At 45.9% G+C, this 23,013-nt stretch overlaps 1 long non-coding RNA gene across 1 annotated transcript in view; it reads left to right on the top strand.

Annotated features, from left to right (window-relative positions):
* Positions 1 to 23,013, top strand: part of LOC126522550 (uncharacterized) — a 33,272-nt gene that overhangs the window by 1,156 nt on the left and 9,103 nt on the right. Inside the window, exons 2-3 of the long non-coding RNA XR_011894957.1 lie at positions 10,737 to 10,891; positions 14,523 to 14,617. This is a non-coding gene — a long non-coding RNA (uncharacterized lncRNA). The remainder of the gene's footprint in view (positions 1 to 10,736; positions 10,892 to 14,522; positions 14,618 to 23,013) is intronic.

The raw sequence follows: 23,013 nt of genomic DNA, 5'->3' as shown, positions 1-23,013 counted from the left end.
CCACAAGATTTGCCAAAATTACGTTACCACAAGTGAATTATCTGTCCAAGCGCCCATCATCCGCAAGAAAATAAAAGTAATTAATTGATTAATTCAGCTCTTTGCAATAATTCATTTTTAGGTACGAATGGTGCTGCATTTGTTTATGTTGCAAAGCTGAATGGTAGCGTAGTAGAAGTCTGGCAACGTGTTTTGACACTTGCAAGTGTTACGACCCCCTTTCCCCCCATGTAGGCCTAAAAAATTGATCTCGGGTCATTCGTTCGATTTACCTGACAATGCACGCGACACCACGTGATGCGGCTCTCTGGCCAACCTCCCTGTGACGTAGAAGTTTGGCGTAAGATGAAGCTGCCATCACAGGCCCCTGTTCACAAGAGATTATTCCTATTGGCACTTTGCTTAACTCCCGATTGGACGAACATCAGATGATGTAGCTGTGCTGAGTCAGACCGCTTTGTCGTGCAATATGGCGAAGCTTAATTTTACGCCGCCCTTCTACGTCACTGAGGGCTTTCAAGGATAAGCCAAGCTTCGTGGTGCTGTGGGTGTAATATTGGACAGATAACTTGACTTTATGATTTGTCGGTTTACACCGCCATGTTTCAGTGTAGAAACACGTAACCAGACCTAAACGAAGCGTCCTCTAGCTCCCCGATGAAAACATATATCGTAATGTTTGTACCTAAGAAGTTAATAATAAAAAATTTAATGTGTGAATCATTGCAATTGATTTTTGTTAAAAATGATGTCCATCTGGGCAAATAATTCATCTGGTGTGGCGCGGTTCTGTTAACTATTGTAGGCTAAGCAGAATAAAAACAGCATTCTTCATGCTGATGAGGTGCAGAAGACAAATATTTGGCAGTGACACCACTACACATCTCCAAAAGGGGGCATCACCTCGTAATGCCAGAGCAATATACAAGAAAGACAGCAGACTTAGGCGAATTTCCAGACTCCCTATCTAGTTTCCTTCAAACCTGTTTCTGTCGAGCAGTTATATTGAGAATTCGCTTCCTGAAAGTAAACCACATACGTTGTAACCTAACGTTGTAAGCATATTACTCGACCCTTTATAACCTTAATTGCATATCAAGCTTGCAGCCACTTTCTATAAAAAAATTAACAAACACTACATTTGATCCATGCGCACTTGACATCGCATACAAATTTTCTGTGGCGTTCTCACCATTTCTGGCTAAATATGACCTTGCTTGCATTCACAGCTTTTTTTTCAGAAGAGCAGTTCCAAAAAATTCGCCCATCGTAACACACAAATTTAACTTTACTGTTCGCTTGCGTATGTAACTTACTTTTGTGTCTGCTAAGAAAAATTGTAGCATAAGCTCTCAATTTCTACAAAGAATTACTCATAACATGCCTTTAACGTTAATAAATATGCGCAACACATCTTGTTTAGCTCACTAAAGACACCTAGGATACGGAGGAAAAACGGAGGAAAGACGGGCGTTGAGTATTTAGTTGTAAATATCTAACTTAAGCCAGACATATAATAGACTCGCAACATACAACTACATGAGATTCTATTTTCGGCAAATATATACTCGGTGTAATATAGAATTCACTAGGAGTATTGGGAAACAGCGTGCAACGACCGTACAGTGCTTTCGATCAGTCAAAAAACAAAGAATGGCTTTGTTGCGATAGAAATTATATGGAGATCCCAGGGGTATTTGTGCCATCGCCGTCGCCGTGATGCTCCGTATAAAGTCCAAGGGCGATAACGCCATCACCACGCGCTGTATGATGTATGTGCAAGTGAAAACGAGCGAGGGCAAGCCCACGATGGTAGCACAATCTCGCGCGCTCAAGGGAGAAAAACGGGGAGGAAACACGTCGTCTTCCGTCGCGCACAAGGCTATGGGGGGAACGGAAGGAAGGAGGGGGGCGTTCTACTTTTGCGGCGACTCAGCCTCTACCTTGAAATCTATCTGCGATGAGTACAGAGTGTAGGTAGAGCTTCGTGCGCGCTCTCGCCGCTTAGATCCCGTTGAAGTGATAGGTAGCACACAAAGACGAATACGATCGTTGCTGCTGCCACGCTTTCTCATTCGAGCGTTTTCACAGCTATTGTGCGCGATCATCGAGTTAGAAAACATGTTTATATGCTTATACGGCCGATAAAACTACTATCCTTACGTCGTATAGCTCTCTTCTAATTTTCTATCGCAATCGATGCTTCGTCTTTCGGGCGAAACTGCGACTTCTTTAAGTAGACAAATACCGGCGTTTTGCGGGGCAGAACTATGATATCGTTATGAGGCACGTGGATTAGTTCTCGCCAACTCAGGTTCCTTAACATGCACCTAATTATAAGGACACAAATATTTTTCAATTTTGTCCCCATTGAATCCCGCAGCCTAGATTGAACCCTGCAGCGAGTTCGAGTTTAGCAGCGCCACGGCAATTCCATTAAGCTACCGCGCCGGCTACGTAGCTGGAGTTGCGGCTAAACTTTTGAGAACATTGGAATTATGAGAACTGTAGTCCGATGGTTTCCCGCGCATTTGTGAAAAGTGGACGAGACTCGGGTAAACCTCAATAAAGTTGCTCATGACTTGGCAGGAGGACTTGCTAACCGTGACAGTCACAACGGAGCCGCTCACCATCAAGCCAGGGGATATAGAGATCATTTAATAACTTACAATGACATTGCCAAACATTACTATCTAGGACGCAGGAAATTTTCATTGCCACATTCAAAACTGAACACGGCTCAGGCAGTTTCACTGCGCTTAAATATAAACAGGTACGTCTCTCGCAGCGTACCGCGTTAGTAAAATACATCACGAGAGGGAGATTAAGATGGACTGCAACGATTGTAATGGCACCACTGGAATCAGACATATGCTGGCGGGGTGCCCCGCGACTCTCACCAACCACGTTAAAAATGGACACAGTAGGAAAAAAAAGGATTTAAAGCCGATTTTTTTCAGGACGAACTAAGGGCCGTCTAGAGAGCTCATGATGTCGCTGAAAGGCTCGGCCTCACAGGGCCAACGTGGGAGCTTTGGGTTAGAAGCTCAAGCCTCCTGACCTCATTTCCATAAACGTTTTCACACACACACACCGCGTCGGCTTTTCATTACGTTAGGAATTTAATGGACACTTCCACACGCATTTCCGCCGTCGGCGTCACCGTGACGTTCCGTGTAAAGTACCAAAGCGATAACATCGTTGCCGCCGTATGCTGTGGGTGCGATTGAAAGCGTGCGAGAGTGAGCCGAGGATGTTGCCTCGATTTCGCGCATAAAATGGAGGAAAGCGGGGAGAAAGTGCGCCGTCTTCCATCGTGAGCAAGTCGGGGTGGAGGGAAGAGGTTACTCCAGTGGCTGCTGCTTATGGCACGGCTGAGAACGGCCACGTGGCTTTTATTGTGAAAGTGATCTGCGGTTGGTGCAGAGTCTATGTTCTGGGCTGATGGTTTCATGTACGCGACGTTCTCGCCGCTAATTTGGCATTGAAGGGAGAAACAGCATGCTGCCGCTCTTCCTCAAGCCAGCGTTTTCTCTCTTGTCATTTACAGAGAGGTGTTCACGTTTGCCGGCGCGCGTAACACGATGCTTAATTTAGTTATTAACTTAAGGTACTGTTCACAACTTTATACGGCCGATAAAACTACTATCCCTACTTCGTATAGCTGTCAAAGTATTTGCTATCGCAATCGATGCTTCGCCCTTCTGGGGAAACTAGGACTTTCTTTTACAAAGGTTGTATTTATTCTATGCGTATTTACCGTCGCAGACCAGTTTGACGTAGTATAGTCTCCAACATTTATACTTAGTCTGATCTTGGCATGTGTGCTTATGCCAGGGAAGTTGGTTAAATTTAGCGTCAGTCCTAAAGAAATCATTTATACACGCTCAAGAGCACTTGCAAACAAAATATATTACAAATGCCGCTAATATTACCCCAACACTTTGTACTTTGTCTAGAAATAACATATAAATTTAGTGTTGTTTCTATACACATATGTAGTTTGCAAAAAAAAAGAAAAGGAGTCCCCTGGGGACAATGGAGAGAGATAAATGAAAGGTGGAGAGGTTAACCGCAGGCAAGTTTCCGGTTTGCTACACTGTACTGGGGTAGCGTATATAGGGGTTGCAATGACGACAAAGGGCGAGAGGAACAAAAGGAACAATAAAAAAAGAAAAAAAAAGAATGAAAGAAAGAAAAAAACAGGCAACAGACAGGCTTTCCAGTCACAGGCGTTCACACAGGCCGGTCGATTTGAGGAAGCGCAGTAGCGCTTGCATGGCCTAGCGATGCAATGTAATGTCGCATCAATGTTTCAGTCACAAAGGGAATCACAACGGAGAATTCTCTTATAAAGCTTTCGAGCAGTTGTTAAAGTCATTTTTTAGAAAAAGTAGACTTCGTGTATGTGCATTTAGTTTTGCATATGGAGTTGCAATAGTCCATTGGACTTTTTGGCTAAGGCTGATTTTGGTGGAATGTTTGTGAAGGCATAACGATATTGTTCAGGCATCTAGGTAACATTTGGCTGGATGTCATGGAAGATTTCCACATACGAAATAAATGTTGTACTTGTGTCGCTATATTTGTTTGAGCATGAATTACATTTGTTAGATTTTGATTGAGGGCGCGGACCTGCTTAGATCGTTCTAGTTGGTTTGCTGGGCCAGTTATTCTGCCCCGGTAGCAGAAACTAATTTCGAACTCAAGGTACTGACTGATGGTAGTATTCCTTGCCAGCTGTTGCTGTTTTTGTTTAACGAGTACACGACACCAGACACTACAACACAGAAAACGCCTGTGGAATGAATGTTCGGTATGCAGCTTCCGCGTCATCTGGATGAGCTACAGCCTGAGAACTTGAGAACAGACTATTCACCAGGTGACAAATTCTGGAACAAGCACTTTCTGAAGAGTCCCGCGTAGCTCCAGCGGTAATAGTAGAAGAGTGGGCTAAACAGTCATTTGCTAAGGAAACCAAGGATGCCATATGGTAGGATGTCAGATGAATCACATCGAAAGAAAGCATACGGACGTAGGAAGGTCTCAGAACGTCCGTGTTATTATTTTGCAGAAAAAAAGCTCTCGAAGACTACTACCGGCTTACGCGAAGTCGAGTGTCCTACATTATATGCCACGTTTGTTCTGACAGTGACGCTTCTCCTTGTGCGGTTGCGGATTTGTCACCTGAAGCAGGCTTGGTGCAGCGCGGTCACTATGGTCCTGTAGTGAAGGCGCCAGAGTGACTAGGCATGTGAACATGATAACGGTGACTTGATTGAAATGTACTTGGCATTACCTAGAGATGGCAAGTGTTGTATATCGACGCCTAGAAAACAAGCGAAGGCGAAGATGACGAAGGGGCAGCGGTGGTGACTCTGACAAAGAAAACGAAAACATTGATTTGCGGCGATGCTGGCGATCATGCAGGTGCCGGGAGCAACGTGCATGGCGCAACCACCTGAATATGGAGGATGTGAGCAGCTAGGCGAGGTCAGAGCGTTAGCTGGTGTGTACCGTGGCGTCTTAGTCCAACTTTTGCAAGTAGCGTTGTGGGAGGTGGGGTACAATGGCGATGAACATACTCGATCAAAGATCGAGTATGTGTGGAAAGCGTCGGGGTAACCCCGCACACCTGGCAGGATGGTAGGCCACGACGCTGTTCAAGGCGGTGCTGGATCGTATCAATGAAGAAGGTCAGTTTCTCAGCCTTCCTGATGAGGGACGCATCATGCAGGACATAAAACAGTGTGGGGGAAAGAGAGAACGGGCGTTCTGGCGCAGTACATTGGCGTGCCCGCCAATAATTTGGATGCTCCGTCCGCTGCGCCCTCGGGCAGTAAGTGTCCAGCCGTGGTAAGGGAGTGTCGGTGTAGAGGCTTCACGGACTAAGACATGAGCTTGCTCATAACCCAGGACTCCCTCGTAACCAGGTACCCACTCCAGCAGGAAGTTGGACTGGCAGGCAGGCTATGTCGTGGGCTGAAAGTCACCAGCAAGACCATCCCTACACGCCCTGCTGGCGAACGTGAGCTTAAAGATGAAATAAAACAGCTCGCGATACTAACCGGCCTGCTTGTGTGGTTAATGGAAAAGGTGATCTTGCAAATTGATGCTTGTCCTGCCACTTTTTGACGCTGATAATTTGATAGGGAATTACGTGATGCGCTAATTAGTGATTTTATATGGATGTCTTTGCCCTATCAATTTGCAGTTGCTGTTCAGCACGGAGCTTATCGTCTCGCAGTCGTTTTCACCCTTACACGCTGTCACCTGCCATGACATCTATCGCGCCGCAAAACCAAGCATTTTCATATTATAAGATTATGATTAGCCCTATGTCGCAACGATTTATTTTTTATGCAAGAGAGTCAAATGTCCCGTTGAGGGAAAAATCGGCCGTCTGTAACAGCGAAATGGCCCTATAATCTAAAACAGTTATAATACATTTTTATTCCTATCTCCTGATGTCAAATATACGTAACCGCCGACGCAAGCGTCGGGCGCAGTCCCGCGGCTTTGTCTGAAAAGTCCAATCAAACGATCTCCTTGTTTATAGAAGATTGCTTTTGTTTGATTTCAAAACGAATAAAATTGCCTACATAATTGGGCTCCTTTTCTTATCTAATTGGCTTACAAGAGGCGAAGTGCACGTTCAAGTGCAGAGAGCTTCGATGGGTCCGAGCCAGCGCAGTGAAAATAGATAACCGGATTAGGAGAGTGGTGCCGACGGCTACGATTGGTCCACTTCCCCTTACATAGCTCGCGGTCGCTGGTCGCGACGACACGCAACAGAAGGTAAGCATGCCGCTAAAACCGAATCAGCAAAAAAATACGTGCCAGAGTAATACGCCAGAAGGGCTGAATAACGTAATACTGCAACGCAGAAATTCTATTACAAGCAAATAAATCTACAGCCAGTGCCTGAGGGATCGGTGGCTGCCTCCTTCTATTCCTTACGGAACGGAGCATTCTCAGCGTATTCAGAAAAAATTCTGAATCCACGTGACATCCACCTGTCATCTTCACGAACGTCACTTTCACAATCGTTCTATCGCCTTTTGCCTGGTTACCATGCGATTTTTGACAATGCGCGAGTTGCGCCGCCAAATTTGCGTATATGTATTGTGTGTTTCCGTCAATAAAGCATCGGTTGTTAGTAAGCGCTCGCCCGTGTCTCTTCTTGTGTCGTCTGTTTGGCGCTTTAGTACTTCAGTAGCGCAACAGCGTCTGAGATTATTCCGCCGCAGGAATTGGACACGATCGTTAAGGCGTACGGAGGAATGTGGTGTCGCCTTGGACAAGTAGTAAACCGAAGATTCGTCGGAGAGTGGCAAACCTAACAGCGGCGGGAGTTCTATTTCGGCCTGCGCGCAATGAATAACGGAATTGTGGCGTGAAATCAATTTCATGCCACATACTATTACGTGTAGGTTCATATGTTAAGTGGAACTGCTTTAACATTATCATTACGTAGCATTTGTTGCAAACTTCAGGCGTTTTCTATCTATCTATCTATCTATCTATCTATCTATCTATCTATCTATCTATCTATCTATCTATCTATCTATCTATCTATCTATCTATCTATCTATCTATCTATCTATCTATCTATCTATCTATCTATCTATCTATCTATCTATCTATCTATCTATCTATCTATCTATCTATCTATCCCATTAAATCTATAAGAATAGGCATGGAGAGGCATGATATGTATGTATACTTGAAGTGAATGACATGCCATGACATCAATGGCACGACTTACTTGTGATGGCATGTATGTCTGACATAAATGATATAAATCACATGAAGCTGTCGTCATCGTTCCTTTAGATAAATATATTCAGGATATGAATGACATGAATGCATGACCTGACAAGAATAACACGATATGCAAGCGCATGCCGTGTCATGAGATCAAAGACATCATATGCTTGTCATGACATGTAATATTTGCTATAAATGACATGATGCTGCCATGGTCGATTATTTAACTCGATATATATCTAGATATGAATGGCATGCCATGCGTACATGACGTCACATCAGTGACGTGACATAAATGCCATCACATACACGATATGTGTGTCATATGATTGCCATGAATTGCATAGCATGCCATAGCGACATTATGACATTATAGCGTGCCATTAATGACAACGCACACATGAGCATGTCATTTCATGTCATCCTGTCATGTCATGCACGCACGTCTCACCCCACATATGCTGATAGATATCCAGTAAAGATATCACCATGACTCCATAAGCTCATATTATTTATGTCAATCATGACAATCCTGTCATGACATGCGGATCCCGTAATTCAAGTGATGATGCCATGTCATCTTATTCATGCCATGGCTATCCTGATATGTAACTTGCTAGAAAATGCGACTTACATGAATGTCATAAATGAGATGAATATGATGGATTCAATAATATGAAATGCATTCCTTTAGATGAATATATTATATATATGCCAGTCATGAGAAGCATGTGTGACATTAATGACATGTCATATCATGTCTGTCATAAACTGATTGGCATGTATGTCATGGCGTCAATGTGGAGCCATAACATGATTCCCATGAATGACATAACATGAATGACAAGAATGAGGTACATCTTGACATGCCTGCATGCATGCACGACATGACATCACCATGACAACAGCTTATGCCTACCCAGTAGACGAAGCTGTCTACCAACGTGGGTCGAGTTTGTGACGCCGTGATGGTCGTTGCATTGTCATTCCGGCTTTGTAATACGACTCTCTCTTCTGATTCTCGCGTTCAATCTGCGCTCGAGCCAGGTGACACGCGTAAGAAGATGCCGGTATTACAGCACCAGGAAACCACTTGGTGGTTGCGTTCGTTCAAACATCAATTGAAAAGAATGTTCTCCACGAGCTTTCATTTCCAAGAACCATCGTGCCGCAGCCTCTTCGTTCGTTCCAAAGCTCGTACCGGCCTTTTTTGTATCGTCGCCGAGCGTATCATGCTGTATGTGCGAGTGAAATCACGAGAGGGAAGCCGACGATCGTGGCTCAATCTGGCGCGCGCAAAGGAAGAAAGCGAAAAGCAAATGCGCCGTCTTCCATCGCGCGGAAGTCCGCGGGGAATGGGAGGCAAGGCGGGAGCGGGGGCGGTGTTGTGTTCCGGCAGCAACTGCGCATTCACCTCCATGTCGCTTGTTCACATCAGTTCGCTTGTTCGTAGAAAATATGGAATCGTCTTTACCGCCATCGTCCTCTTGCTGCTGTCGCCACACACGCATACACATACCTGAGTTAACTCTTATTCATTGTACTCACGTAACCCACAGAAATACTGGATTTACAGAAACACATTCGTCAACCTAGTATTGTTTTGAGGAATCCCCCTAATAAGGTAGCCAACCATACGCATGTCATGGTTAACTTTTCTGCCTTCTCTATTTTTTTCCTCCTCCTCCTCCTCCTCCTCCTCCTCTTGCAAGCTATGCTGAATTGCCAGTTGCCTACAAAATGCTTCCCATAACGTTCAATTTCACAGTTCGTGAGATGTGCTCAACTTTTCATAATTGATGAAGCGCAGGAAGCCATAATCTTTCCATGTTCTTTATTGTTATTACGTGTACTCATATAACGCAATGAATAGGCAAGGTGCAACTAATTTACAGCTTTGAACATTTTCTTATGTTCGGGGACATCCTATTGTGCATAATTTATATAGATATAGTAATATTGAAGCATGTATTCATTAAAGCGCATTGGTTATTTGTTCAGTCTAATTCCACATTAGCTTTTTACTGCCTGACAAGCTCCTTTGAAGTTCCAAATGCCTCCGATTTGCACAGTATTTTCATATGTGAGCCTAAAGGTTACGTTTAAATAAGGTGTAAATGAAAACTTCGGGGAGGCTGTACCGGAGAGGGAGCAGTAGGGGTTTATGCAAAATGTCGTGTGCTTGCTGCAAGCGATGTACGCATACTTAGGTGGAGAAATGAGGTACCGAAATGCAGAATGCGCATTTATTCGCTCATTACAAAGTTTACACGCTTAACACATTGTACAGATAGAGGGAGTCCAATGGTACGGCATTGCACTCGTGTTCACTACCTATTCGAAGTAGGCTCGAGGTAGTCAAAGGTGGTGAGCGCGAATCCGCATCCCTCTGTCTTGCTGTCCGTGTCTCTTCACTCCATCCGGACAATACATGTCGAACACGGGGATATCATAGCCGGGCAACTGCCAAATTTTTGCAAGGAATTCAGCATTTGTAAGTTTTGTAAATTCTTATGAGCATAGCTGGAGTTTTACGGATTGTACCTATTATGCTCGAGTGAGTTCTCTAAACGCGACCACTCCGGCTTGAATCGACGAACGCACTGCCAAGGTATGCTTCGCTGAATGCGATGCGAGAGACTAAATGTAACTTCGTTTACCTCATGCGTGACACGATAACGATTGCATCTGTGCACGTGACCCATTAATATTCGAGTAATTGTTTTCTCTTCAGAACTATAAGAAAGTAAAGCGGGAGGGTCGTCGAGTTGCAAAAGTATAATTGACGCTAGTATAACGTGTTTCTTTGTGCATGGGCTTTTATCAAGTGTAACATGAATGTGCCCCTGCATGTGCTGACCAAATTGAAAGCTGTTTCTTGTCACAATATGAAAATATCCAGTACACCTTAAGTAAATACCTGTGTCTGGCCGAACATAGACTTCCTTTTCCTTTTTCTCTTACAGTTCTTCAACACCCCGGAAAAGGTCCTTCTGCTCCGAAGAAGCTATTCTCGTTTGATTGAGAACTCTGACCCTAAATGCATATATAGCAGGAAAACTACTGTTTCACCGACGCACATTGCACTAATCGAACAGTTTGATTATGGCGACCGAAGTAGGTAATCCTCCTTCAAAGCTTACCGAAGCTATCTTCAATGAGTAGACATTGATAACGACTTAAATTATCAATGCGAAACATTCTTCGCCAACTGTATGTACTTTGAATCTATCTATCTATCTATCTATCTATCTATCTATCTATCTATCTATCTATCTATCTATCTATCTATCTATCTATCTATCTATCTATCTATCTATCTATCTATCTATCTATCTATCTATCTATCTATCTATCTATCTATCTATCTATCTATCTATCTATCTATCTATCTATCTATCTATCTATCTATCTATCTATCTATCTATCTATCTGTACGTCCGTCCGTCCGTCTGTCAATCCACCCGTCAATCTGTCTGTCTGTCTGTCTGTCTGTCTGTCTGTCTGTCTGTCTGTCTGTCTGTCTGTCTGTCTGTCTGTCTGTCTGTCTGTCCGTCCGTCCGTCCGTCCATCCGTCCATCCGTCTGTATGTCCGTCCTTCCACCCGTCAGTGCGTCCTTCCGTACGCATGTCCATCTGCGCGTCCTAATAAACCGGTCCAGAAACCCAAGTTGTCTACTATGGGTCGCTAGGTATGTGCTCATGGTCGTGTACGTTTCTTTAACAGAATATATATCAGATTATCTATGTCATGACATGAAGTACATGACATGCGCGAGTTACACAACATGAATGAGGTAGAATGGCATTTCGGGCACTAGTATTTGCACGTGGTCATCTCTTTACGTTAACACACAGGGTGTTGGAGCCAGCTTGTGCCATGCAATAAAATTCCACGAATGTGTTACGAGAATGTAGCCAACTAAGTATTTTTCTTTGTCCTCTTGAGCGCATGAGTTCTTAGTATGAAGTTAAATCTTTAAACAAGAATTATTAAAAACGAACTCTCAAATAACCACCTTAAACGGTAAATCTTCAATGGAGAAGTCGTAGAGCCTATCGAGGTACCTTCCGATAATTTCTTTTAGCGATGATAGCAGCTGTTTCAACTTTTGTATAAAGTACCACTTGACTACGGCTTGCGCGCAGCGACATTAGTGCACTCATACATACTAACAACGGATAATCGATGCTGCACGCAGACCGAATACACCGAGAGACTAAAAAGCCCCCAAAAAAGCAAAGATGATATTCGATGGCCACACCCATTGTGTTGCATACATCGACATCCGCTGCAGAACTTCCCCAGCCCTTTAAGCTGTCTGTCTACAGTAAAACTAGTTTAAAGAATTGCCAGGCGTTATTCAACGCTCATTACTTTGCTCTATTAGCTTCCTTGCGTAGACATCTTAGAAAAAGTGGAAGCCATGACCTTTGCGCATATTTGATTCATCTTCATTGCTTAAGCCCTGTTCGTGCATTTGGACTGCGAGCAACGCCGATTGGCGGCATGTTTGAGGGCGCTAACGTTGTGGAACGAAGGCACTTAGTCACGTGTTGCCTTTTCAAATTTGGCGCGCTTTCCTGACAACCTGCAAAACCTAGGACCACAGCATATTTTTCAAAAAGTTAATTGAATATTTCTCAATACGGGGCTTCAAAACTTCTCCGTAGAAGATTTCTTGAATAAATCGTACGTTGAGAGTTGAATAATGAGTAATTGTTGACTGAGGACTTTAAGTCATAGTATAAAAATGATTTGATTTGCTGAAAAGAATGGTGAACAAAAAAAAGTTGGTTCCATTCTCTCTAAATTACGACCCATATGCTGTGGCATACCAGTTCAGACTCACTGATAATAAAATAATGCGTTGAAAAGACAAAACCACCAATTCGGGGCAGTAAAAGAACAAGCTTAATGGCATAAATTTGCAAATTAGCATGTAAATGTTCCGGTGTTCAAAGGACTACGCGGACAGCCAACGTTCGGGGTCCGAATTTTGTACGTCAATTACAGTTGGCGTGAAAAATGGAAATGTGCGCGCTTCGTCACCAAATTAACTTTATGCGATGAAGTCGTAACATATAAAGAATTTGCTACACATGATCATGGCACATAGTTACCCACGTAATATGAAAAAGGTGGAATAATGCATTTTTTATACGGCTACTTGCTCAACGTCCAAGCATTGCTTCTTGGTTGGAATCAAAACGTGTGCGTTAGATGTGCATATTGTTTACAATGCGTCTTACAGTTTTTCTTGGTCGAGGATATCTGTATACGAACACACAAAAAGTGTTGCTTGCACTGCGGTCTTTCCCACTAGCAAAACCGCACTGTAAAGAAGGCTGATATGGTATTCATCAGTGACTTGCGCGGACGTGGTCGCTAAAATAATGTATGCTGCTGTCTACGGCCCACTTTTACAGAGCACACCCGACGTTGCAAGCACGCCCACACGGACCTATAAGCTGCATTTCGTGTGCTGAAGCACATACGTCAAGGTCCATCCACACGAACACACAACCACAAACATGTGCTGACATCATAAGTTGCCGGCAGACGCACCGTCATGTATAAGCCTTTTCTCGCACAGCGAAACGCTGCTGTCGCGTTCATCATTGTCACTAGAGTGATCACAGTTAATGTAGACGAATCGAATGTATAGAGAGCTTCATGCAGGCGTGCAGCACTTGTAAACTAGCAAACACATAGATGTAAACAAGCCATCAGCCATGAGTGGTATTGAGCACTGCCGCCGCCCCACAGCCTCATGTGAAACACCTGCATGACGACTCTCTCTCGGCGGGAACGGGGGGGGGGGGGGGGGGGGGGAGGAGCGTTCTCTAAAGCTCCCTGTGCTGGGTTTTGAAAATGAACAAGAGTTTGAAGCCGGGTACAATAATCATATCAAGTTGCATTTATGCTCTCGCTGGTAGCAACCAGAGAAAAATGAAGAAGTGTCGCTGTATTGCTTACATCAGAGTAAATATTTAAGCATGGATAGCTTAAGACGCATGATAATGAAAACTATCATGTGGGCAAATTTTTTTACCGTGCACAGGATGCCATGGTCAAGTTAGAGGAGGGGATGTGCGCTCTCCTCTTCCGTAGCTGGGCTAGAGGGGAGACATGCGTGGCCCATGGCCTCGACCTCTTTGCCTGGCCGTGCATCCGACATAGAGTGTTCGATCACGTGATCACGAGTGCTCGATCACGTGATCACACGTCTTCCGGCGCGCAGTCACGTGATCAGTGCGCGATGCACACTTAGAGCGGCGCTGAAATTGCGCATTAGGGATTATGGTCATCGGCGGTGAATTACTTTCGTATTGTCATCCCACAGAAACTGGGGCCAATTAGTACAGAGCAGTGACCTTTTACGATTTCAAGTCAGAATGGTAAATGTGGGCTCGAGACTGCTTTACGCATTAAATAAAGGTGGCGGATCTGCAATTGGGACGAAAATAAACGCCAATTCTGTCAAATACCTAGCTTTCACGAGGGACAATATTCGTGGGCCTGCAGTAAGGTCGTTTGCATTGTGTTGCATTTTTTTATGTTTGTGGACAAAGCATCTAAATCAGCCAGCAGAGTCACAGATAGCTGCTAGTCGGGAAACGTTCTCGTAAAACGCCCGTCTTGTCATTTTGCCTCTACATGGTTACGTGGTGACTTTTAACCTAATTTAAATATTTGCGGGTTGGTAAATTTCTCGTGTCTAATGATTTCACCTGTTACTTTCTCATAGCAAACTTCATTGTACTGCATACCGTGTTTACATGGAGATGTCGAAGGGGAAAGGAATGGACGTCGCACCACTGCTGAAGGCAGCAAAAGTTGATGGTAAGGAACACGAAGCTCTCACGATCATTCCTGAAGTAGTAGGCAGCTCCGCATGTGCCATATGCAGTTTCATTAGCAGGTCAGAGCTTACGCTTGAAATACATTCCACACGCGAAAAAAAAAAAAAAGGCGAACGCCTTATACGGCGTACGTATGCTTCTATTTCATACGGAATTGCCAGTATCGCTCGCTTCTCAGCGCAAGCCGCAACATTAGCTTGCAGCATCTTATGACCATGGCCTCGAAAGACCGTGCTAATGAAGGTATTTATCACAGCGCATGCGGAGGGAGTGTGCTGGAGACGGTGATGACGAATTTACAAGGGGTGAAGATGAGCCGCTGTGTAAGGACAAAAATAAGCAGTCTTTGGTTTATGATGTTTCTTTGGATACCTTCGTTTACATAACACTCTGTTCATTTATCATACCACTCACCTCATGCCACATCCCTACAGCGGTCTCAAGAAGAAATCATCATCTTCAATTCAGGAGGCCGCGGCATGTACGCACGCTGTAAGCTGAGAAAGCCGTCACATGTATAAGTCTTGCTAGGGCGCGGAAATCAAGTGATTTGATTTCTTTTGCAGTTCTTGCTCTGGACACAGCAAAATATCAAGGAAGCGCAGCATACACAGTCAGTATTGTCGATGACTAGGGCACCAAAAGAACGGCAGCAGCAATACTTACGCAGGACAGGCAAAGCTGAAGAACTAACCTTGTAACCCTCGTGGCAACGACCTGCGGCGCAGGGAGAAATTCTTACGCACTCATATACCACCTTCAGAAAGAAACGTCAACAGTCAGCAGATATCTGCCTGGTCGGGGACAACTCAATTAAAGAGAAGGCCAACCAGGATTCATCTTTAAAACCCGACGTATCAAAGCCTGACCGGCTCATTCGTCAGGGGTGAGATTGCGTGAAGCGTAGTAGTGCTTATATGCGTTTTTGGCGCTTTGACAGCCGCGGAGTCTTTCCGTAGACCTTTAACGGAAACGATGGGAAGTGTTCCTCGCGAACAATTGCTGTTTCCCGGTGTCTTCCAGATGTGCTAAGATTTCAATAGGAGTCGCCGCTAGGGGTTGTTTTCTTTCTCTAAAACGACAGCGCCGTGGCGGATAATCTGGTGATAAAAAACCTGGCACTGTTCTGTCACAGCACTGCGTTCTCTATTTAGGCGGCGAAGGTCATTCTTGTATTGACGAATTCTATCCGCGAAATCTTTAATAATAATATTTGGGGTTTTACGTGCCAAAACCACTTTCTGATTATGAGGCACGCCGTAGTGGAGGACTCCGGAAATTTTGACCACCTGGGGTTCTTTACCGTGCACCTAAATCTAAGCACACGGGTGTTTTCGCATTTCGCCCCCATGGAAATGCGGCCGCCGTGGCCGGGATTCGATCCCGCGACCTCGTGCTCAGCAGCCCAACACCATAGCCACTGAGCAACCACGGCGGGTGCGAAATCTTTAGTCAAGCCAATGTAAGACGCGGGGTATTCGGTGCAGGTAGTCTTGTACACGATGCCCTACGTCTTTTCCACAACAACGTGCTCGTTTGTGCGAGCCAGGATGTTACCGACCGCAGAGAGAGGCTTGTGGTCGACTTTAATCCCTGCCTTTCGCAGCACGTGGGCCAATGTCTCACGGAAGCTTCGTATATATGGTACCTAGACACCGTGCTGTTGCGAGGGTGGTTTGGCAGTTGCCCTCTTCCGTTTAGTAGTCTTTCCGATGGTGGAGGGCGTCTTGTATAAATGCCTTTGTAAAACGGTTCATCCAAAGGTCACAGATTACTGACTTATTTTCGACCTTTTGGAGGCGTGAGTACGAGCAAATTCTTTCGGCTGTCTTGACGAGGCTTGGGACAAGGGAACACTGGTAGCAAGTGGGTGAATGTGCACAAGATTACCTGCATCGAATGCCCCATGTCGTATGTCGGCGAGACTAATAACTTCCCGGATAGAATTCGACAACACAAGAATGACCTTAGCCACCTAAACAGAGAGCGTAGCGCTTTCGCAGAACACTGCGACTTTATTTTTTTCACCAGGTTAACCTTGATGGCGCCGTCGTTTTGGGGAAGGAGGACAACCACTGGCGGCGGCTCTTTCTCAAATCGTCGCACATACAGAATACGCCGAGTTACGTCAATCGTTCTTCAGGAATATTTCGTGCCATTTACTCTCAAGGTCTACGAAAAGTGTCTTGGCGCATGTCAAAGAGCTAAAAACACCTATAAGCACTGCTACGCTTCACGCCCTTTCACCCCTCAAGAAGGAACCGGTCAGGCTACGGTGCGTCTGGTTTTAAAAATAAATATTGGTTGGAGTTTCCTTCTCTTTCATTCTCTTCATAAACCACCAGAATGAAAGAATCTCCAAGCACCCGGTCCGGATATTGTAAACCACCAAGAAACTGCCACAGATATGCATTTTCTGGACCCCGGTGCTCGAAGCCCTGGCAGAGAATGCGATGGCAGAAGCCGCAGCCCGAGACCATGCTCGTCGGACTTTCCTGCCAGACGAATCACAGAGATAGGATGGCGTTCCCCAAAAAATATGCTGATATTTTGCGGTATCACGGACTTAACGTAAATATCTGTCCCCCGCCACAACCTGGACTCAGCAAACAGAAACGGTAACTTTCACAAGACTGGGAACAAACTTTTTGGCACATGGCCCGCTACTCCACCGAATCTCGTCCACGCTGAACTTATTTACTTGGAAGTTCCGCGACGTCCCCAGCGCCGCACATCAGAAGGTCTGAGACCATGGAGGTGCGGAGAACACAATGCCAACGCACGCAACAACAGGTGACCCGTGGAAGGTCCATCTGTCGAACTCGAACCGTGACGATCGACCAACTACCGCTGGTGGACTATGCTCAGATAGCCTCGTTGAATAAGGAATGTTTGCTTGCTCATACCAATAAAGTTTATTCATGATAATGATCACCTTTTCACTTATCACCTTGAAGACCCGAAGGCATTATAATATTTAGGGCAGTAAAAAGACGTGCAAGACAGGTCGCAAAGAAGAAAATAAACAAAAGTTCTTATATTTAAGATAATTCAAACCTTTCGAAATGGGCGAATGGTTCATACGGGGTATATGTGCTTTCATTTCATAGACAAAGGCCTGCTTAGCGGTCACCTCTGAGCCTCTGAAATGTCTGACACCACGTGATAGTCGACCCAATACTTGTAACATAAGGTTTCATAAAGGAAAATTCTAGCTGCCATTACGATTCGTTTTCCAGGATATAAACAATCCTTTCTACGCTCTGGCCTCGAACCAACCACCGCCAATTCAACCGTTTAACCTGCAGCCACAGCAGAATGTTTTGTGTTATCACGAGCGGTCTCCCATGAGGGGACTTCAAGGCCTTACCTCGTCGCCGCCTCTCGGGCCTGCTGGACAGCCAACCTTGCGTCTTAAGGTTGGAGCTGCGCAGAGCTCCGGCCCACTTCGACGCAAGAGCCTCTGAAGCTACTGCCGTCGTAGCTGATATAACACGACACTCCTACAACATGTGTGAGAGCGTTGCTCGAGTTTCCTTACATAACTTACAAACAGCATTCGGATATTGCGCAGCGAAAATGTGCCACAATCGAACCGGACTGGGAAAGGTTTGTGTCTGCAGTTGTCGCCAGATGACTGCCTGGCGACGTTTCAGTTTGGTGTTTGGGGTGACGAGGGGGGGTGGGGCAATAACCGCCTGCCTAGCTGGTAGTGCTTGGTGATGTCATTATATCTGACCAAGCGTTCTCGCGCGTTTTGAACCAGGAGTCCCAAACTCGAAGAGGCGGTCTCCGCTTCTGCGCGGCGGGTCAGTTCTCGCGCAGATCGCTGTGCTACCTCATTCAAGTTAGGGAAGCCCTCGTCGGTGGGGGTGGCGACGTGCGCTGGGAACCACATCACTACAGTGTTATCGAAGTGCTGTCGACCAGCCTTGCTTAGGATCTGGAGAGCCTCGGAGGAAATGCGCCCCCGCGCGTAGTTGCGAACTGCGGATTGTGAGTCACTAAGCACCCTTTCGCAGAGGGGGTTGGTAAGCGCAAGCGCAATCGCTACCTCTTCCGCTGTTTCTGGTTATTCCGTTGCGACACAAGACGCGTGCGTAAGCCGGGAGTTAACGTCTTCGACTACCGGCATGAACCGGTGTTGGCGTGTGCATTCTGCCGCGTCTACGAAGCGCGTAGTCCTCTTCCCACCCAAGGAGCGCAGCAGTGCCTTGGCAAGGGCCTGGCGTCGGCCTAGATTCTAATCGGGGTGCACGTTTTGAGGGATAGGGGCAATGATCAGCACGTCGCTGAGGTCGGGTGGAATGACCTGTTTCTGACCGTGTTGGACGTGGTAATTGAAGCCGAGTTTCTGCAGGATGTACTGGACCGTGTCTGTCAGGGACATGCGTTTGAGTTGTGAAGCTTTTTGCGCATCCACGATTTCCTCAAGCGTGTTGAATACCCCCAGCCGTAGTAGACGAGCAGTGCTTGTGGACTCCGGTAGACCAAGGACTATCTTGTAAGTCTTGCCTATAAGGGTGTTGATTTTCTCCCTTTCGGTGACATTCCAGTTGTGGAAGGTAGCCACATAAGTAATTTGACTGATTGCGAAAGAGTATGTGAGGCGCATGACGCTGTCCTCCTTCATGCCCGTGTGCTGGTTTGTAATACATTTGATCAGGCGGGTAGCCGCTGTAACCTCGCCTTCGATTTTGCGGATAGCTTCTATGTTTGGCCCGTTGGCTGCCATATGCATGCCGAGGATGCGTATCTTCGGGACTCGGGGAATACAGGAGCCGTCTTACGTATGGAGGATTATTTCGACACATTCGCGCGATTCACCTGTAGGCTTGGGCCGGCGGCGCGGGCGGTAGAGGAGTAGCTCCGATTTGAGTGGAGATAGTCGGAGACCTGTGTCTCGGAGGTAGGTTTCGACTGCAGAGACCGCTGCTTGTAAGTTGGATTCTATCTGACCGTCACTGCCCCTGTCGACCCACAGGGTGATGTCATTTGCATAGAAGGCGTGATGGAGGCTGTCAATCTCGTCGAGGTAGGCCGTGAGGCGCAGCATCACAAGGTTGAAAAGGAGCGGGGATATGACCGATCCTTGAGGAGTCCCAGTGCTCCCAAGTGCATGTTCGTCGGATGTCATGCTGTCGACCTCCAGGATGACTGTGCGGTGCGATAGGAAGTCTCTGATGTAGTTGTAGCTTCGCTCGCCCATGTCGAGCTTGTTTATTCGGCTCAGGATTGCTGCATGTGCTACATTGTCAAATGCGTTTTCCAGATCTAGGCCGAGGATGGCCCGGTTGCCGCTAGTTGGGTCGTTGATAATCTGGTGGTAGAGGTGGAGCATGACGTCTTGAGGGGAGAGGTGTGACCGGAAGGTCACCATAGTGGGTGGGTGGGCTCCAGTGTCCTCGAGGTGGCGGTTGATGCGGGAGAGGAACGCGTGCTGCAACCCCTTGCCAACGCCGGAGGTGAGGGAAATGGGCCGCAAGTGATCGAGGCTGGACGGCTTGCCTTGCTTCGATATCAGGACTGCCTTAGAGCGTTTCCACGCCTCTGGAACGCGACGTGCTCGCCAGCATTTGTTGACGTATGCCGTAAGAGCGGTTATCGAGGTATCATCGAGGTTTCGTAGAGTCTTATTCGTAACATTGTCGGTACCAGGTGCTTATTTGCCATTAAGGTCGTGGAGAGCTGCGCGGATCTCGGACTCGTGAAATTCTTCATCGAGTGTCACGTTTGTCTCTTCAGTGTAATCTCCGTGTTGAACATCTGCTCGTTGAGGGAAGTACTTGCCTAGCAGGCGGGTCAGCAGCTGTTGATCACTCGTGGTAGCCCATTCCTTGTGCAAAAGGCGTTGCAGGTTTGCTCGCTGAGCAGACTTGCCCTGCGTTTACCCCAAGAGGTGACAAAGGAGATGCCGCGTGCTGCCACTGTGGAGCTGCCCATCGACTGCGTTGCAGATGTCATACCACTGTTGGCGGCTTAAAGTCCGGAAATGCTCTTTTAGCTGGCGATTGTTGTGTGCGACCTTCTTACGAAGCTTTCGGTTGTGCCTTTGCTTCTTCAATCTGGTATGTAGGGATGTTTTGGCTTCCCAGAGGTGCGCTAGTCGGCTGTCGATCTATTCAAACTGGACTTCGGATGCGACCGTCTGTGTCACCTTGTTCATGTTGTTATTGAGCGTCTCCATCCATGCCTCAATATCGCCGATGTTCTCTTCCCCTCTCTGTTCTACTCGCTGCTTTCGGAACTTGGCCCAGTTCATCCATTTGACTAACCTAGGAGGAGGGGGTGTAGTGACCACGTGATCATAGAAACACGAAGCAGATCACTTTCAAGATAAGAGTCCGCGCGACCACACGCGACCACCCATGGCGCCTCCCTGTGCTACTTCCATGCCACCTCCCCTCCGTGTAATCATGCCCCTTCCCATTCCCCGGTCGCTTGCACACGATCGAAGACGGCCCACTTCCTGCCCGCTTTCCTCCCTTGCGCGCGAGAGATTGAGCCGCGACCGTCGGATCACCCTGACACGCTTTAGCTCGCGCATACAACATACGGCGTGTGGCAACGGTGTTATCACCTTTGCACATTATACGGAACATCAAGGCGAAGACAACGGGTGCGACAAAATGTCCGTACAGTGTCCATATAATTGTTGTCACAATAAAAGAATATTCAGCAGAACCGCCTTCACTGTGCTTCGAACCCATGAGAGCGAAGCAATGTGGATTTGGGAGTAGAGCGGTCTAACCACTCAGCTATCACGCAGCTTCATTTATGTTTATTGTAAGCAAATATCAGCAACGTCAAACGAACATTATATACATTTTTTAGAAGCACATACAAAAAGCAAAGGCATATATGGTATACAGTAAAAAGAAAATTCAGTCCAATAAAAGTTTGCGACAAATCCTTAATGAATGCCCCTTTTCTGCAGATCATGTGTTTCTTTTAGTAGTTTCTTTATTATGCGCATTTTTTTGTTTCTTGCGAAATGACTGAGACCCATTTTCGCTTTTCAGGAAAATGGTACCATAGTATTTAGCAGCAGTTCTTGATCTTGTCAGCAGTATCGTCGTGACTTTTGTGATCTGGAAGAATCTTCGTGTTGCGTGGTGCACTGTGCATAATACCATCAATCGCTTCCTTGAGCACAGAAAGTTGGGTGACAGGAAACGAAGTGGGTGGTGTCCCTAGTTCGGAGAAGACAACTAACGCATCTCAGCTAAGCATGCGCAAAATTGGCAAGATTTGAAAATCAATGAGGCATTGGTGCGACGAACATCACACGATGTCGTGGGCATGAAAAGCTACAAGATGCAAAACTTTAACGCTCTGACAGAAAAACTTGCGACAGGTATGGCGGCGAAAAATGCCGACAGCCTGCGTGTCGCTTTGCTGCGATACGCAATTGCCGCAATATGATCGCCAACAAGAAAAAAATCTCAATACAGCGAAGTGCGAACAGACAAAATGATAGGACTGCGGGTTGAAGTGTTTAGGAGAACAACAAGCAGGGAAAATTATGTGGAGGTCTGGTAATCCAAAGTAAGTGTTGGTTTGGCAGCCCGCACTTTCTATGAAAAGTCAGAACTTGTTTTTACTCCAGAAAAGACGAGATTGAACAAGCATATTTGCCGGGAGGACATCCTGAAAACGAAATTGCACTCCTGAAACATTAAGAACATTCGAAACAAAATTTTTGTCTTTGAAAGAAAGTCTGCAACCTTCCAAGAAGTCAGGACAGTGCAGGAGCAGTGTAGGAAAATGCTCCTAGGATTGGCCGTCAAACTCACCTTCCCTCAATCCAATAAACTATGCTGTTTCAGCGTACTCGGAGAACAAGGCCCACCTCACCCTCACCCTCCCCTCTTTCAAACCACAACTTACAGTGGCTCAAGTGTTCACTCGTGAAAAATTGGTCCGAACTTCCCGATGACTATTTTTTTGCGGTCATGGGCCTTGTCCCCAAGCATTTAGGGCTTATGTTGTGATTAAAGGGGGAATTTTCCATATTTTAACCGCATTTCTTGTTGCTTTTTTTAATTTGAAGCGCACAAAAGTAATATCCGTGCTTTTTCAAAAATGACATGTTTTAGGTGGCTCAATATAGCTGTCAAAAAACTTTGGACGCACATGGTAGTTATCATGACTGACCTAATCTGGTTTAATATTTATACTAGATATCCAACATTATTAGGCAATGTTAGCGCCGTGTTAGAAGAAAAATATATAAATGGGCAGGCTATAAGAATAAGCAGTATTCAGAGATGAGTAAAGGGAATACGAGTGTTACTGGCATGCTTTTTCGTGAAATTTCTCAGGGCTCCCTTGTAGATTACTTGAAATTTTCAATATACACCACTATGCATTGCT

This window comes from Dermacentor andersoni, chromosome 6 (assembly GCF_023375885.2).
Source record: "Dermacentor andersoni chromosome 6, qqDerAnde1_hic_scaffold, whole genome shotgun sequence".
Lineage (NCBI taxonomy): Eukaryota > Metazoa > Arthropoda > Arachnida > Ixodida > Ixodidae > Dermacentor > Dermacentor andersoni.
The sequence above is the reverse complement of the archived record's forward strand: the minus strand, read 5'-3'. Positions and strand labels throughout refer to the sequence as shown.